At 51.9% G+C, this 9,369-nt stretch overlaps 1 non-coding gene and 1 pseudogene across 1 annotated transcript; both read left to right on the top strand.

The window, feature by feature from the left end:
- The first annotated feature begins 2,286 nt into the window (after positions 1 to 2,286).
- LOC131910173 (U1 spliceosomal RNA) lies at positions 2,287 to 2,450 on the top strand. The gene has a single exon (XR_009379032.1). It is a non-coding gene; the product is annotated as a U1 spliceosomal RNA (small nuclear RNA).
- Positions 2,451 to 3,643: 1,193 nt separating this feature from the next.
- LOC131908036 (odorant-binding protein 2a-like) lies at positions 3,644 to 7,188 on the top strand (annotated as a pseudogene).
- Positions 7,189 to 9,369: the final 2,181 nt, after the last annotated feature.

The following is a 9,369-nucleotide window of genomic DNA, read 5'->3' as shown; positions in this document are numbered from 1 at the left end:
CACATTGTATGACAGTGTGAAAGGACCATGGGCAGTGCTGTGTGGGCGAGGAGGGTTCACAGATGTTGGTTAGAGTGAGCTGGGTGATAGCAGGGCTGAGGCCGCCAGTGTCTCTGCCGGTTTTCAGTTATTGGTGGAGCGGGGTGACATCTCCAGCTCTAACTGTGGAGATCTCTCTGTCTCTCTGTCTCTCTCTGTGTCTCTCTGTCTCTCTCTATTTCTCTCTTTCTCCCCATTTCTCTCTCTCATCTCTCCACCTCTCTTTCTCCATTTTTCTCTCTCCATCTCTCCTCACTTTTCTCTCTTCATCTCTCTCTCCCCATCTCTCTCTCCATCTCTCTCTCCTCATTTTTCTCTCTCCCCATCTCTCTCTCCCTATCTCTCTCTCCATCTCTCTCTCTCCATCTCTCTCTCCCCATCTCTCTCTCCCCATCTCTCTCTCCCTATCTCTCTCCCCATCTCTCTCTCTCCCTATCTCTCTCTCTCCATTTCTCTCCCCCTTCCAAGTCTTATTGTTCTGCTCAATTGATAGCTCTATTAACCTTTGGGATGGTAGCTCCTCCCCATGGGATGGCACAACTCTCCTTGTACACTGCCCCTCATTATCCCATTATGTTTCCTTTGTTCTAGGTCTTACATTAGCTGATATTAAAATCATGTTGTACATTTCCTTAGACTAAAGTTAGCCTATTGCAATTCTATACTTTTATTTCCAGCTCACCTCTATCGTTGATTTTAAAGTAGATTCCTTGTAGACAGCAACAGCCATATTATGGTTTTCAATCCTTTGTGCTAGTCACTGTGTTGTGCTTGGTGTATTTGGACCATTTGCATCTAATGTAGCTATTGATCTGTGAGGGATGGTCTTATTTTAAGGACAGTTATAACACAGTACTACGAACTAAATGACTTAAAATCCGGAAATGCAGACATAGGATGAATCTTGGTGGTAAAGTGCACCAAAGCCTGTGCCAGGCCTCAGGGTAGATCCCAGCACTGCCAACAGAGAAAAACCAGAAACCTACAAACGTATTCTTGATCAGCTTGGAGACCAGAAGCCTAGGACCTGGTGACACTTTAGGGCATTTGATAAAAGTTATTTCACTGAGAAAGTTAGCATTGTCAGCAGCTGGGACTTGGCCCACCTGAGGACCCTCTGAGTCACAGGCTGGGACATTCATGTTATCTCAGGGGGAGGAAAAGGCCAGACCCATTATCCTGTCAGCTCTCATCCCCGCTGACTGTGCGGTAGCCAGGTTTCCATCATCGCCTTAGACACTCGAGAGGACAGCTTGACAGGAGGAAGGATTTATCCTGGATCCTGGTTTCAGGGATTCTGCCCACGACTGTTCGGCCTCATGGCTGAGGGCCTGTGGTGAGTCAGAGCATCACGGCAGAGAAGGTGGAACAGCTGGCCATCTCATGGCGCCAAGGAAGCAGAGAAGGTTAAGGTGCCTGGATAAGATTTAGTTGAAGGAGGTGCTCTCAGTGACCAGTTTCCACCAGTCCCAGCCTTGGTCTGCAGAGTCTCCCAAAATAGGGCCACCAGCTGGGAGTAAGGCTTCCACACACGAACCTGTGGGGGACACTTCAGACCCATCTGTGACAGTGTGGCTATCAACTCACACCTGCTCTTCCAGGCTGTGGGTCGGAGAAACACAAAAGAATAATGCAGGCACACGACTGGGAAGCTGCTAATTCCTCGGGATGTTGAGAAATGTCAGCCACAGTTGCAGGGGACAGTAAGGGTCAGCCATCAGCCCTTTCAGCTACAGGCCACACTCCTTCCACAGCTGCAATGGCAGCCATCTGCTGGTGTCTTGGTTTCGTCATACCAAGGAACATAACTGGAGACCTTGAGACAATTCAGCTGCTAAGGCAGGCAGGAGAAGTGGGTAATGGGAGATACCTGGAGAGCTCCATTGACCTCCGGCAGACTGAGGAGGCTGGCTGGAGACTCCCTGGCTCTGTCAATCACACGTTCATGTCATTCTCCTCCTGTTCAGGGATTGAGACACGTGTGCCTATGTGGTAAGGTGATTCCAGGAATGACTCATGCTAATGAAGGACAAGCTGGCAGGTACAGAGATGCCTCTCCCATGATATGGAAATGCTAGCCTGCTTCCTAATCTCTGGTCCTAAAGAGCACCAGCCCCACCCTCTCACACCCAGAATGACAGGTCTCCTGCTCAACACCTTCTATAGTGAGGTCAAGACCTGGGCCATGCCAGCTCCTCAGCACAACCCAGGGCCTGTCAGAGAGTGCTCATTAAGATTGTTTGTGGAATACTTACCTGGCAGGGGAGATACCATGATCACGAAGGTGGTTTTCCCAGGGCGAGGCTTATCCATTGCACTCCGGATGTGCTGACCCCTGCGATTTCCCCAAATGCGGGAAACTCGACTGCATAATTTGTGGTAGTGGGGGACTGCGTTCGCGCTCTCCCCTTAAAAAAAAAAAAAGATTGTTTGTGGAAACGTGAGCCTGTCCACCTTTGGTCCAGACAGGCCCAAAGATGCCATTGTGGGACCAGCACCCATCTCAGAGCCATGGAGTGTGGACAGCCCCACAGGAACTGAAACCCTACTCCAGAGCTGACCTTCTGGGTCTCAGGGCAGGTGGCCAAGCTCAGGAACTGCAGAGTGGGGAGTGGAAGGCAGAGTTCCTACTGGCAAGGAAGCTGGGCTAAGGCCCAAAGACAAGTCAGCCAGGGCAGCCATCATGAACTCAGAACACAGGCTGGCACATGGAGTCATGGTGCCTCTTGGATTATTGACCTAAAGGGAATGAGATCTGGCCGTGTTGAGAGCAAGTAGGTGCCCAGAGCTAATGAGAAGGGAAGCTGTGGACTCCACAGGAAGGAAGTTCAATAGGAGCAAAAGGGTGGCCTCAGGACAGGCTGTGGTGGACCCTGGTTCTTCATTCCACCTCAGGGCACAAGATGGCAGGAAATGAACACACATGGGCCTCAGTTGTACCAGGGCAGCCCTGGCTCTGAAAATGTCCTCTCAGCGGGTCCTCAGGTGACAAGAGCAGCAGAAGGCCAAGCCCCCTTGTTGGAGATGAATCCCCTTGAGCTCACACAGGTGACCCCCCCTTCACCGACTCCTTCAGGGGACAAATATTCATGTGTGGCTGGAATCCTTCATGCGGCCAACTTAAAATTTTGAACTATGAAAACTGAACCCTAACTGGTGATTGAGTAGATGGGCATTGGCCAGTTAGTGAAAAAGGACCAAGACATCTGGAGTAAGAAGTGTCCTGCAGAGCACACAGCTGGCCTCAGTGCAGAATGAAGTGGGTCAGGGTCAGGGTATCCATGCAGAGATAGGACAGTGAAGTGGCCTCCCTCCTAGGCGGGGGCCAGGCCATCTGGGAACAAGCAGACATTCTCTGGTGGTGAAGCTCAGCCCAATCCTCAGCAGTAGGAGGTCAGAAGCCAGGTCTCAGGGGACACAGCTCAGGGCAGCCATGGACAGATGGAGGGCAGGGGTGTGAAGGGAAGCCTGGCCCTCCTCCCTGCCCAAAGTGCAACCTCCCTGCCCCTGAGTCACTCATCTTCCCAGGGTCCTTTGTGAGCACAACTCTTGGTGGTGCAGACATTGCAAGACATTGTGTGTCTTTCTTCATCTATAGGTGACATTGCGTTGATATTCATCAGATCCCAACAACAACAACCTTCCACTTCCATGATGGATGTGGATTTGGCCATGATAGAAGGGCAGGAGGGACGTGCCAGTGCCAAGTGAGCACACATCCCTGGCCATTGGGGATATAAAGGGCACCCTGTGAGGATGCGGAGCAGACATTCCCCAGGTGACCTGCCTTGTGTGAGAGCCCAGTGACTGAAGATGAAGAGTTTGCTCCTGACCTTGCTTCTGGGGCTGGTGGCTGTCCTGAAGGCCCAGGAAGTCCCAACGGATGACCAAGATGTGAGCTAGTGAAGGATAATGGTGGATATGAATCATGGTTCAGGAAATGGCCTTGAAGGCTGAGTTCTACCCTCTCCTCTGCCACATAACCCCGTCTAAAGCAGTCAGGTCAGATACTCTGCTGTTTTCCCAGCAGATGGGGCTCTTCAAGGGGCACAGGACTAGAGCAAGGAGCACAGTTAGGCCAGAAGTCCTTGTTGAATTGACACCAAGCACCAGATGCCTGATAGGCTAGGAGGCACTGCTAGAGGAAATGCCTTTTGCTGGTTTCGAGACAGCCATGGTTTGGGTCTCCAGGGGGCAGACACCATTTGCCTATGCTGGGTCAGTGAACCTGTGTGCTGTGCACTCTCTACGGGGCTCAGATTGGAGAACTATGTGGTCACCCTACCTAAGGGGGTGCAGCCTATGTTTTGGAATGTCTCTTCAGGGAGCAAGCTGGTGTGCTGGACCTTGGGGGAGAATCAGGACAGGGTTGCGGTCGGCTCAAGACCCTGTCTGGTACAGGTCTCAGGAATCTGGTACACAAAGGCTATTATGCACAATGACAGCCTGCCGGGGGAAAAGAGGCTTATGAAGGCCTTCCCCATGAAGGTGACAGCCCTGGAAGGAGGGAACTTGGAGACCAAGATCACATTCTGGTGAGTGTCTCTCACCACAGATCTCTCAAGTTGGCTTCCTGTTCTACTCTATCCATTGTTTTGGTGTGGGTGACAGAAGGCCTATGCCTTTGAGGGGACAGCGTCATTGGCAATGCCCAAGAGTTATGGAGGTTTGACATGGGATTGGAAGGTATCATCTGACCATGGTGGATGCACCAGGAATCTGAGTTTACTCTTATGGCTGTGACAAACACCAAACACTGTGGCCTAAGGCAACTTCGGGGACTTTATTTGGCTTGTATTTCCCCATCACAGTCCATTATAAACAATGAGGGCATGAATCCTGAAGGAGCTTCTTCCTAGCTTGCTCCCCATGACTTGCTTAGCCTGCCTTCTTTACCCAGGAACACCTGCCCAAAAGTGGCACTGCCCACAGTGGGCTAGGCCCTCCCGTATCAAAAGTTAATCAAGAGAATGCCTCATAGACATACCCCAAAGCCAATCTGATGGAGTCAGTCAATTCAGTTGAGATTCTCTCTTCCCAGGTGACTCTAACATGGGTCAAGTTGACAATAACTAGCCAGCACAGCTGTGCCCAGCTGTGCCCAGCTGTGCCCAGCTGTGCTGCTGGGAGCAGCTTCCTGTGGTTTGTTGTTTTTGTTTTGTTTTGTTTTTTGTTTTACAGGAGAAAGGGTCACTGCCATGACTTTAAAATCTTGGTGAAGAAAACCGAGGAGCCCGGCAAATACATGGCCTGTGAGTCCCTTGTGGCCCAGGGTCTCCTGCAGAGAATAGTTCCTGGGCATCCAGCTTCTGGGACAGGCCATCCATTCACTTTCCATGTAGCAGACAGTAGAGGCCCTGGGTTGGTCCACCCCAGGTACTAACTGGTTCTTGCCCCACAACAGCTCAGCTTGTGACCCTTGGGGAACCATGCAAAGGAATGTGAAGTGGAGGGGGACAGCCATTGGTGGGGGTGGGAGGTGTTCAGGCTTGGGACCAAGTTCAGCCCTTATTATGCTCTTTGCACTTCTCAGCTGGGCTCAGCAGGTGTCTAAGAAATAGATCCTGCCTGGATATGGGGAACCACAGCAAGGCCAGTGCTGGACTAGTTGAGTCTCCAGGGTGCCCCCAAAAGTGTTCCAAAGTATTCTTTTTTTTTTTTTTAAGATTTATTTGTTTATGTATACAGTGTTCTGCCTGCATGTATCCCTGCAGGCCAGAAGAAGGTACCAGATCTTATTACAGGTGGTTGTGAGCCACCATGTGGTTGCTGGGAATTGAAATCAGGACCTTTGGAAGAGCAGCCAGTGCTCTTAACCTCTGAGCCATCTCTTCAGCCCCCGAAGTATTCTTTCACACGGTCTCCGATAGTTAATCCAGGAGTGAGATGCTAAGAGTTACTTCTCTGTTCACCTTAAGGCAACGGCAGGAAGACTGTGTACATAGAGGAGCTTCCTGTGAAGGACCACTACATCTTCTACTGTGAAGGACAGCACCATGGGAAATATTTCAGCATAGGATAACTCGTGGGTGAGGAACCACAGAGATCTCATGTCCTGTCTCTGGTCTCTGCTTCCAGCAGCCATGAGAAGGGCAGCAGCCATGCCTGGTACTTGGGAACTGGGAAGCATTTGTGCTGGGCCCGGGATGCTGACAAAGCAGTGTATGGAATCCAAAGTGGGTCAGATGGGAGGGGACCTGGCTTATGTGACCATTGGAGGCTGGCAAATGCCATCTCTAGCGATCTCGGTAGGTTCCAGTCAATCTGAAGGTGATTAACTTGAAAGAGGCCATGATGTGTATGTAATATCCTCCAAGGTCAGGGGACAGACATGTGCATCTGAGATCCAGGTATGGGGAATGACCCTGAAAGCCTCTTCAGGTTCATCGAGGGCCCCCAGAATCACTCAGTGTCTGGGAGTCCCCAACCCAGAGCAACTTGTCCACTGTGCTATTCCCTCTTATCCTGGCTGCTCCAGGCTGACAACCCAGATGTTGGCCGGGGTCACTGGCTCTCTGCAGAGCTGAGCACCACCCCTCAATCCTGCCTCACCTCCCCACAGGGAGAGACCCTAAGGAAAACCCAGAGGCCATGGAAGAATTTAAGAAATTCACACAGCGCAAGGGACTCAGAGAGGATAACATCTTCGTACCAGAGATGAGTGGTGAGAGCAGGACTGCCCACGCCTCTGCCTGTGTCTCCTGTGTCCCTGATAACTGTCAGTCCCCAAACACGTGTGTCTGTGTGCCTTCTGCGTCTTTTCTGTGCCTGGTCCTATTGTCCCTTATGTGTTGTTTCCTGTCTCTCCATGTCCCCTGTGTCTCTGTGGTATCTCCATCATGTTCTCAGTGTCTTCCATAAGTCAATGTCACAGAGGGCATACTGTCCCGGTGTCCCTCAGGGTCCCCATGTCCCTCCACATCTCCTGTGCTTCTGGCTTGCTCTCTACCCTGCTCTCTTTGTGTTCCTGGTTTCTGTACTGTACCTTCAAGATCCCCTCACCTCTCACAGGGTTGCCAGGGCCCTGCTTCAGGTCTTGGCCGTGGGAGGGGCTGAGCTGCAGGTGTGAGGGGGTCCTCTTACTGGGCCCTTCTCACCCCTGGGATTCTTTTGGTTTCTACAGATCAGTGTGTGCCTGGAAATGACTAGGGTAAGTCTCCCCCACACAAACATATCCATAGGACTGTGGAAAAGCCTAGAATGCCAGGCTCAGGAACTAGAGGGTCCTCATCCCATCCACACAGACAAGTGTGGTCATTAGGGAGGTGGCCCTGAGTATAATATCCAGGACATATAGGAAGTCCTTTCTTTTTGTTGTGATCTCTCCTAGTCCCTGGTCTCTGCCTGGTCCTGTCCTTTCCATTCTCTCCAAGGAGGCTGAGACCTGGCTGCTCATGGGCGTGGTACCGGGATCACTTTAGAGGGCCCCAGCTCCTAGCAGGGACCACACAGAAACACAGGGAAAGAAGATCTCTGACCCACATCTGCCCTGGGCTATCCCTGCCCATGACTCCCTTGACAGTTGCTCCTGAAAAATGGCTTCAGGAGTGGGAACACTTATCTGTCTTCCTCTCTCTACCACAGCAGCTACCCAGGTCTGCACCTGCTGAGCAAGCCTTGATTCCAGCACCTGGCTGGGACATCCCTGCACCATACCTCTGCTGGACCAAACTCCCCACTGCCTCCCCATCCCTCCATGCCTTGGCCTCCCCTCCCCCACCTGACTCCAAATAAAGCCCTTCAGCAGTACTCTGGCTCAGCCTCTCTGTGAAGGCTTGTGTGGGCTCTAAGAGCCCTGCTGGCAGCAGAGACATGGGGAAAGTTCAGCGACACTGGAGGACCAATGCCCAAGGAGCATGGCATCTGACTTTCCTGGAGAGCCATGTGAGGTCCTAGAAGTCCTCACCTGGTGAGCCACTCCCTGTGAGGCTGGACCCTGGCAGGAGTGTCTGCGAAGCCCCTGGGGACAAGGCTGTGAGGAGTCATCAGGGCTTTGGGCAGTGTGACTGTCACCACAGGGCTCCTGCTCCAGCAGGACATGGTGGACTACTGGGAGGGTCTTCCTTGAGAAGTCGATCTCCGTGACATGGTGGAGCAAGGGTGGCTAGCTCCTCTATCATCTTCCTCAGAGAAGACAGAAGCAGCCACAGCCTCCACCAGCCCTGTTCTCCACTCCAGCCCTCCGCCATAGTTTATCCAAGGTTTGGACTTTCTCTGTCCAATAGGGACATGGTGGCCACAGTGTGGGAGAAGATGTGATCAATACAGCCTAGTGTAGCTCCCACATGTCACCTTTTGCTGAGGGGTTGTTGGTACTCAGGCTAGTGTCCCTCAGCTCTGTGACCCTCCAGTCTAACTCCCACCTGATCACGGTTCTCTCTGAATTCCTCTCCTGTCTGGATGTAGTTCTTGCTGGGAGCTATTGGGTGTTCCTGAGGTGGAGCAGCTGTGCTGGTGTGGGTGGGGCCTGAGGCATCCAGACACTTCGGAGGGCAGGGCCAGGCTGGATCCCACATACATACCAGGCTGTCTTCTTGCTTAAGACAGGGACTATGCATGGCTTTTAACTGTGGGCCCCAGGACCACCCCAAATTCAAATACTTGATATTGTTCTCCTTTGCAATCAGTACGTTTTGCCCCCGTCGAGAAGCCCCCGAGCAAGACCACCACAGAGCCAATATCTGATGCAAAACACATAGGGGTTTATTGATTGGTCTGAGCTTGGTTCATGTCTAACACTCCGATACAGTGGGTGGAGGAGGACAGTCCTGAGCTCTCAGGGTGAGGGGTTTTTAAAGGGAAAAACCACAAATGGGGTGGTATAAGCCTTTGCATCATACCATTGGGTGAGGGTGTGTAACCTTTGGATTTGCTGGTCGGGAGTTACAGTTATCATTTGGGGGCAGGCCTGGACAAGTCCCAGGCTCTGTCCTTGAGATGCCGTGGAGGCTGGCTGGCCTAGCACATACTGACTGTGGGGGCTGACTCAGTGGCCCAGGCTCTGTCCTTGACTCATGCATGTAGCTCTAAGTTGGTGAGGGGTCCCAGACAGTAAACAATTGGCTGAACCTTGAGCGGTCAGAGTACATGCAGAAAGGGAGCTACTGCAAGGACTAGGTCTTTTGTTCATGGCCCTCCCAGAGACTGCTTGCTCCAGTCTCAGGAAGCTAAAATTGAGGCCTGATCTCTGAGAGAAGACTGAGCAGCCGGTTATGGTGTCTGCTTGGTCCTTTCAAGTACATCAGGAGGACTTCTAATTCAAGCCCAAATATGCAAAGACTGCAAAGACACCACATTACAGTATTCGGGCCCCCCCATTCTATTCCCATC

The sequence above is a fragment of the Peromyscus eremicus genome, chromosome 4 (assembly GCF_949786415.1).
Source record: "Peromyscus eremicus chromosome 4, PerEre_H2_v1, whole genome shotgun sequence".
Taxonomy (NCBI): Eukaryota; Metazoa; Chordata; class Mammalia; order Rodentia; family Cricetidae; genus Peromyscus; species Peromyscus eremicus.
Note: the sequence above shows the minus strand (reverse complement) of the source record. Positions and strands in the feature narration are given on the sequence as shown.